Raw genomic sequence first — 7,633 nt, forward strand, 5'->3', positions numbered from 1 at the left:
AGAATTTCTTTTCAACATTATGAAGCCCTTTTTATATATTTTGACTCTGCATCAAAAGCTGAAAATATGTAGTCTCGAAGTCATTTCGAGAAATTGACGTTATAAGTTTCTGTTTCCAAATTCAAATGGATGTATCTTCGCCAATAATTGTCAGAAGTTAGAATTTCTTTCAACATTATGAAGCCCTTTTTATATATTTTGACTGTGCATCAAAAGCTGAAAATATGTAGTCTCGAAGTCATTTCGAGAAATTGACGTTTTAAGTTTCTGTTTCCAAATTCAAACGGATGTATCTTCGCCAATAATTGTCAGAAGTTAGAATTTCTTTCAACATTATGAAGCCCTTTTTATATATTTTGACTCTGCATCAAAAGCTGAAAATTTGAAGTCGCAAAGTCATTTCGAGAAATGGACGTTTTAAGTTTCGGTTTCCAAATTCAACCGGATGTATCTTCGCCAAGAATTGTCAGCAGTTAGAATTTCCTTCAAGCATTATGAAGCCCTTTTTATATATTTTGATTCTGCATCAAAAGCTGAAAATATGTAGTCTCGAAGTCATTTCGAGAAATTGACGTTTTAAGTTTCAGTTTCCAAATTCAAACGGATGTATCTTCGCCAATAATTGTCAGAAGTTAGAATTTCTTTCAACATTATGAAGCCCTTTTTATATATTTTGACCCTGCATCAAAAGCTGAAAATATGTAGTCTCGAAGTCATTTCGAGAAATTGACGTTTTAAGTTTCTGTTTCCAAATTCGAACGGATGTATCTTCGCCAATAATTGTCAGAAGTTAGAATTTCTTTCAACATTATGAAGCCCTTTTTATATATTTTGACTATGCATCAAAAGCTGAAAATATGTAGTCTCGAAGTCATTTCGCGAAATTGACGTTTTAAGTTTCTGTTTCCAAATTCAAACGGATGTATCTTCGCCAATAATTGTCAGAAGTTAGAATTTCTTTCAACATTATGAAGCCCTTTTTATATATTTTGACTGTGCATCAAAAGCTGAAAATATGTAGTCTCGAAGTCATTTCGAGAAATTGACGTTTTAAGTTTCTGTTTCCAAATTCAAACGGATGTATCTTCGCCAATAATTGTCAGAAGTTAGAATTTCTTTCAACATTATGAAGCCCTTTTTATATATTTTGACTCTGCATCAAGAGCTGAAAATTTGTAGTCGCAAAGTTATTTCGAGAAATGGACGTTTTAAGTTTCGGTTTCCAAATTCAACCGGATGTATCTTCGCCAAGAATTGTCAGCAGTTAGAATTTCCTTCAACATTATGAAGCCCTTTTTATATATTTTGATTCTGCATCAAAAGCTGAAAATATGTAGTCTCGAAGTCATTTCGAGAAATTGACGTTTTAAGTTTCTGTTTCCAAATTCAAACGGATGTATCTTCTCCAATAATTGTCAGAAGTTAGAATTTCTTTCAACATTATGAAGCCCTTTTTATATATTTTGACTCTGCATCAAAAGCTGAAAATATGTAGTCTCGAAGTCATTTCGAGAAATTGACGTTTTAAGTTTCTGTTTCCAAATTCGAACGGATGTATCTTCGCCAATAATTGTCAGAAGTTAGAATTTCTTTCAACATTATGAAGCCCTTTTTATATATTTTGACTATGCATCAAAAGCTGAAAATATGTAGTCTCGAAGTCATTTCGCGAAATTGACGTTTTAAGTTTCTGTTTCCAAATTCAAATGGATGTATCTTCGCCAATAATTGTCAGAAGTTAGAATTTCTTTCAACATTATGAAGCCCTTTTTATATATTTTGATTCTGCATGAAAAGCTGAAAATATGTAGTCTCGAAGTCATTTCGAGAAATTGACGTTTTAAGTTTCTGTTTCCAAATTCAAATGGATGTATCTTCGCCAATAATTGTCAGAAGTTAGAATTTCTTTCAACATTATGAAGCCCTTTTTAAATATTTTGATTCTGCGTCAAAAGCTGAAAATATGTAGTCTCGAAGTCATTTCGCGAAATTGACGTTTTAAGTTTCTGTTTCCAAATTCAAACGGATGTATCTTCGCCAATAATTGTCAGAAGTTAGAATTTCTTTCAACATTATGAAGCCCTTTTTATATATTTTGACCCTGCATCAAAAGCTGAAAATATGTAGTCTCGAAGTCATTTCGAGATATTGGCGGTTTAAGTTTCTTTTCCCAAATTCAAACGGATGTATCTTCGCCAATAATTGTCAGAAGTCAGAATTTCTTTCAACATTATGAAGCCCTTTTTATATATTTTGACTCTGCATCAAAAGCTGAAAATATGTAGTCGCGAAGGCATTTCGAGAAATTGACGTTTTAAGTTTCGGTTTCCAAATTCAACCGGATGTATCTTCGCAAAGAATTGCCAGCAGTTAGAATTTCTTTCAACATTATGAAGCCCTTTTTATATATTTTGACCCTGCATCAAAAGCTGAAAATATGTAGTCTCGAAGTCATTTCGCGAAATTGACGTTTTAAGTTTCTGTTTCCAAATTCAAACGGATGTATCTTCGCCAATAATTGTCAGAAGTTAGAATTTCTTTCAACATTATGAAGCCCTTTTTATATATTTTGACCCTGCATCAAAAGCTGAAAATATGTAGTCTCGAAGTCATTTCGAGAAATTGACGTTTTAAGTTTCGGTTTCCAAATTTAAATGGATGTATCTTCGCCAATAATTGTCAGAAGTTAGAATTTCTTTCAACATTATGAAGCCCTTTTTATATATTTTGATTCTGCATCAAAAGCTGAAAATATGTAGTCTCGAAGTCATTTCGCGAAATTGACGTTTTAAGTTTCTGTTTCCAAATTCAAACGGATGTATCTTCGCCAATAATTGTCAGAAGTTAGAATTTCTTTCAACATTATGAAGCCCTTTTTATATATTTTGATTCTGCATCAAAAGCTGAAAATATGTAGTCTCGAAGTCATTTCGAGATATTGGCGGTTAAGTTTCTTTTCCCAAATTCAAACGGATGTATCTTCGCCAATAATTGTCAGAAGTTAGAATTTCTTTCAACATTATGAAGCCCTTTTTATATATTTTGATTCTGCACCAAAAGCTGAAAATATGTAGTCTCGAAGTCATTTCGAGAAATTGACGTTTTAAGTTTCTGTTTCCAAATTCAAACGGATGTATCTTCGCCAATAATTGTCAGAAGTTAGAATTTCGTTCAACATTATGAAGCCCTTTTTATATATTTTGACCCTGCATCAAAAGCTGAAAATATGTAGTCTCGAAGTCATTTCGAGATATTGGCGGTTTAAGTTTCTTTTCCCAAATTCAAACGGATGTATCTTCGCCAATAATTGTCAGAAGTTAGAATTTCTTTCAACATTATGAAGCCTTTTTTATATATTTTGATTCTGCATCAAAAGCTGAAAATATGTAGTCTCGAAGTCATTTCGCGAAATTGACGTTTTAAGTTTCTGTTTCCAAATTCAAACTGATGTATCTTCGCCAATAATTGTCAGAAGTTAGAATTTCTTTCAACATTATGAAGCCCTTTTTATATATTTTGACTGTGCATCAAAAGCTGAAAATATGTAGTCTCGAAGTCATTTCGAGAAATCGACGTTTTAAGTATCTGTTTCCAAATTCAAACGGATGTATCTTCGCCAATAATTGTCAGAAGTTAGAATTTCTTTCAACATTATAAAAGCCCTTTTTATATATTTTGACTCTGCATCAAAAGCTGAAAATATGTAGTCTCGAAGTCATTTCGAGAAATTGACGTTTTAAGTTTCGGTTTCCAAATTCAACCGGATGTATCTTCGCCAAGAATTTTCAGCAGTTAGAATTTCTTTCAACATTATGAAGCCCTTTTTATATATTTTGATTCTGCATCAAAAGCTGAAAATATGTAGTCTCGAAGTCATTTCGAGAAATCGACGTTTTAAGTTTCTGTTTCCAAATTCAAACGGATGTATCTTCGCCAATAATTGTCAGAAGTTAGAATTTCTTTCAACATTATGAAGCCCTTTTTATATATTTTGACCCTGCATCAAAAGCTGAAAATATGTAGTTTTGAAGTCATTTCGAGAAATTGACGTTTTAAGTTTCTGTTTCCAAATTCAAACGGATGTATCTTCGCCAATAATTGTCAGAAGTTAGAATTTCTTTCAACATTATGAAGCCCTTTTTATATATTTTGACCCTGCATCATAAGCTGAAAATATGTAGTCGCGGAGTCATTTCGCGAAATTGACGTTTTAAGTTTCTGTTTCCAAATTCAAACGGATGTATCTTCGCCAATAATTGTCAGAAGTTAGAATTTCTTTCAACATTATGAAGCCCTTTTTATATATTTTGACTCTGCATCAAAAGCTGAAAATATGTAGTCGCGAAGTCATTTCGAGAAATTGACGTTTTAAGTTTCGGTTTCCAAATTCAACCGGATGTATCTTCGCCAAGAATTGTCAGCAGTTAGAATTTCTTTCAACATTATGAAGCCCTTTTTATATATTTTGATTCTGCATCAAAAGCTGAAAATATGTAGTCTCGAAGTCATTTCGAGAAATTGACGTTTTAAGTTTCTGTTTCCAAATTCAAATGGATGTATCTTCGCCAATAATTGTCAGAAGTTAGAATTTCTTTCAACATTATGAAGCCCTTTTTATATATTTTGACCCTGCATCAAAAGCTGAAAATATGTAGTCTCGAAGTCATTTCGCGAAGTTGACGTTTTAAGTTTCTGTTTCCAAATTCAAACTGATGTATCTTCGCCAATAATTGTCAGAAGTTAGAATTTCTTTCAACATTATGAAGCCCTTTTTATATATTTTGATTCTGCATCAAAAGCTGAAAATATGTAGTCTCGAAGTCATTTCGCGAAGTTGACGTTTTAAGTTTCTGTTTCCAAATTCAAACTGATGTATCTTCGCCAATAATTGTCAGAAGTTAGAATTTCTTTCAACAATTTGAAGCCCTTTTTATATATTTTGACTGTGCATCAAAAGCTGAAAATATGTAGTCTCGAAGTCATTTCGAGAAATCGACGTTTTAAGTTTCTGTTTCCAAATTCAAACGGATGTATCTTCGCCAATAATTGTCAGAAGTTAGAATTTCTTTTCAACATTATGAAGCCCTTTTTATATATTTTGACCCTGCATCAAAAACTGAAAATATGAAGTCGCGAAGTCATTTCGAGAAATTGACGTTTTAAGTTTCTGTTTCCAAATTCAAACGGATGTATCTTCGCATAATTGTCAGAAGTTAGAATTTCTTTCAACATATGAGCCTTTTTATATATTTTGAACCTGCATCAAAGCTGAAAATATGTAGTCTCGAAGTCATTTCGAGAAATTGACGTTTTAAGTTTCTGTTTCCAAATTCAAACGGATGTATCTTCGCCAATAATTGTCAGAAGTTAGAATTTCTTTCAACATTATGAAGCCCTTTTTATATATTTTGACTATGCATCAAAAGCTGAAAATATGTAGTCTCGAAGTCATTTCGAGAAATTTACGTTTTAAGTTTCTGTTTCCAAATTCAAACGGATGTATCTTCGCCAATAATTGTCAGAAGTTAGAATTTCTTTCAACATTATGAAGCCATTTTTATATATTTTGACTCTGCATCAAAAGCTGAAAATATGTAGTCTCGAAGTCATTTCGAGAAATTGACGTTTTAAGTTTCTGTTTCCAAATTCAAACGGATGTATCTTCGCCAATAATTGTCAGAAGTTAGAATTTCTTTCAACATTATGAAGCCCTTTTTATATATTTTGACTCTGCATCAAATGCTGAAAATATGTAGTCTCGAAGTCATTTCGAGAAATTGACGTTTTAAGTTTCTGTTTCCAAATTCAAACGGATGTATCTTCGCCAATAATTGTCAGAAGTTCGAATTTCTTGCAACATTATGAACCCCTTTTTATATATTTTGATTCTGCATCAAAAGCTGAAAATATGTAGTCTCGAAGTCATTTCGAGATATTGGCGTTTTAAGTTTATTTTCCCAAATTCAAACGGATGTATCTTCGCCAATAATTGTCAGAAGTCAGAATTTCTTTCAACATTATGAAGCCCTTTTTATATATTTTGACTCTGCATCAAAAGCTGAAAATATGTAGTCTCGAAGTCATTTCAAGAAATTGACGTTTTAAGTTTCTGTTTCCAAATTCAAACGGACGTATCTTCGCCAATAATTGTCAGAAGTTAGAATTTCTTTCAACATTATGAAGCCCTTTTTATATATTTTGACTCTGCATCAAAAGCTGAAAATATGTAGTCTCGAAGTCATTTCGAGAAATCGACGTTTTAAGTTTCTGTTTCCAAATTCAAACGGATGTATCTTCGCCAATAATTGTCAGAAATTAGAATTTCTTTCAACATTATGAAGCCCTTTTTATATATTTTGATTCTGCATCAAAAGCTGAAAATATGTAGTCTCGAAGTCATTTCGAGAAATTGACGTTTTAAGTTTCTGTTTCCAAATTCAAATGGATGTATCTTCGCCAATAATTGTCAGAAGTTAGAATTTCTTTCAACATTATGAAGCCCTTTTTATATATTTTGATTCTGCATCAGAAGCTGAAAATATGTAGTCTGGAAGTCATTTCGCGAAATTGACGTTTTAAGTTTATGTTTCCAAATTCAAACGGATGTATCTTCGCCAATAATTGTCAGAAGTTAGAATTTCTTTCAACATTATGAAGCCCTTTTTATATATTTTGACTCTGCATCAAAAGCTGAAAATATGTAGTCGCGAAGTCATTTCGAGAAACTGACGTTTTAAGTTTCGGTTTCCAAATTCAAACGGATGTATCTTCGCCAACAATTGTCAGCAGTTAGAATTTCTTTCAACATTATGAAGCCCTTTTTATATATTTTGATTCTGCATCAAAAGCTGAAAATATGTAGTCTTGAAGTCATTTCGAGAAATCGACGTTTTAAGTTTCTGTTTCCAAATTCAAACGGATGTATCTTCGCCAATAATTGTCAGAAGTTAGAATTTCTTTCAACATTATGAAGCCCTTTTTATATATTTTGATTCTGCATCAAAAGCTGAAAATATGTAGTCTCGAAGTCATTTCGAGAAATTGACGTTTTAAGTTTCTGTTTCCAAATTCAAACGGATGTATCTTCGCCAATAATTGTCAGCAGTTAGAATTTCTTTCAACATTATGAAGCCCTTTTTATATATTTTGACCCTGCATCAAAAGCTGAAAATATGTAGTCTCCAAGTCATTTCGAGAAATTGACGCTTTAAGTTTCTGTTTCCAAATTCAAACGGATGTATCTTCGCCAATAATTGTCAGAAGTTAGAATTTCTTTCAACATTATGAAGCCCTTTTTATATATTTTGACTCTGCATAAAAAGCTGAAAATATGTAGTCTCGAAGTCATTTCGCGAAATTGACGTTTTAAGTTTCTGTTTCCAAATTCAAACGGATGTATCTTCGCCAATAATTGTCAGAAGTTAGAATTTCTTTCAACATTATGAACCCCTTTTTATATATTTTGATTCTGCATCAAAAGCTGAAAATATGTAGTCTCGAAATCATTTCGAGATATTGGCGGTTTAAGTTTCTTTTTCCAAATTCAAACGGATGTTTCTTCGCCAATAATTGTCAGAAGTTAGAATTTCTTTCAACATTATGAAGCCCTTTTTATATATTTTAATGCTGCATC

This window comes from Drosophila grimshawi, unplaced genomic scaffold (assembly GCF_018153295.1).
Source record: "Drosophila grimshawi isolate 15287-2541.00 unplaced genomic scaffold, ASM1815329v1 contig_986, whole genome shotgun sequence".
Lineage (NCBI taxonomy): Eukaryota > Metazoa > Arthropoda > Insecta > Diptera > Drosophilidae > Drosophila > Drosophila grimshawi.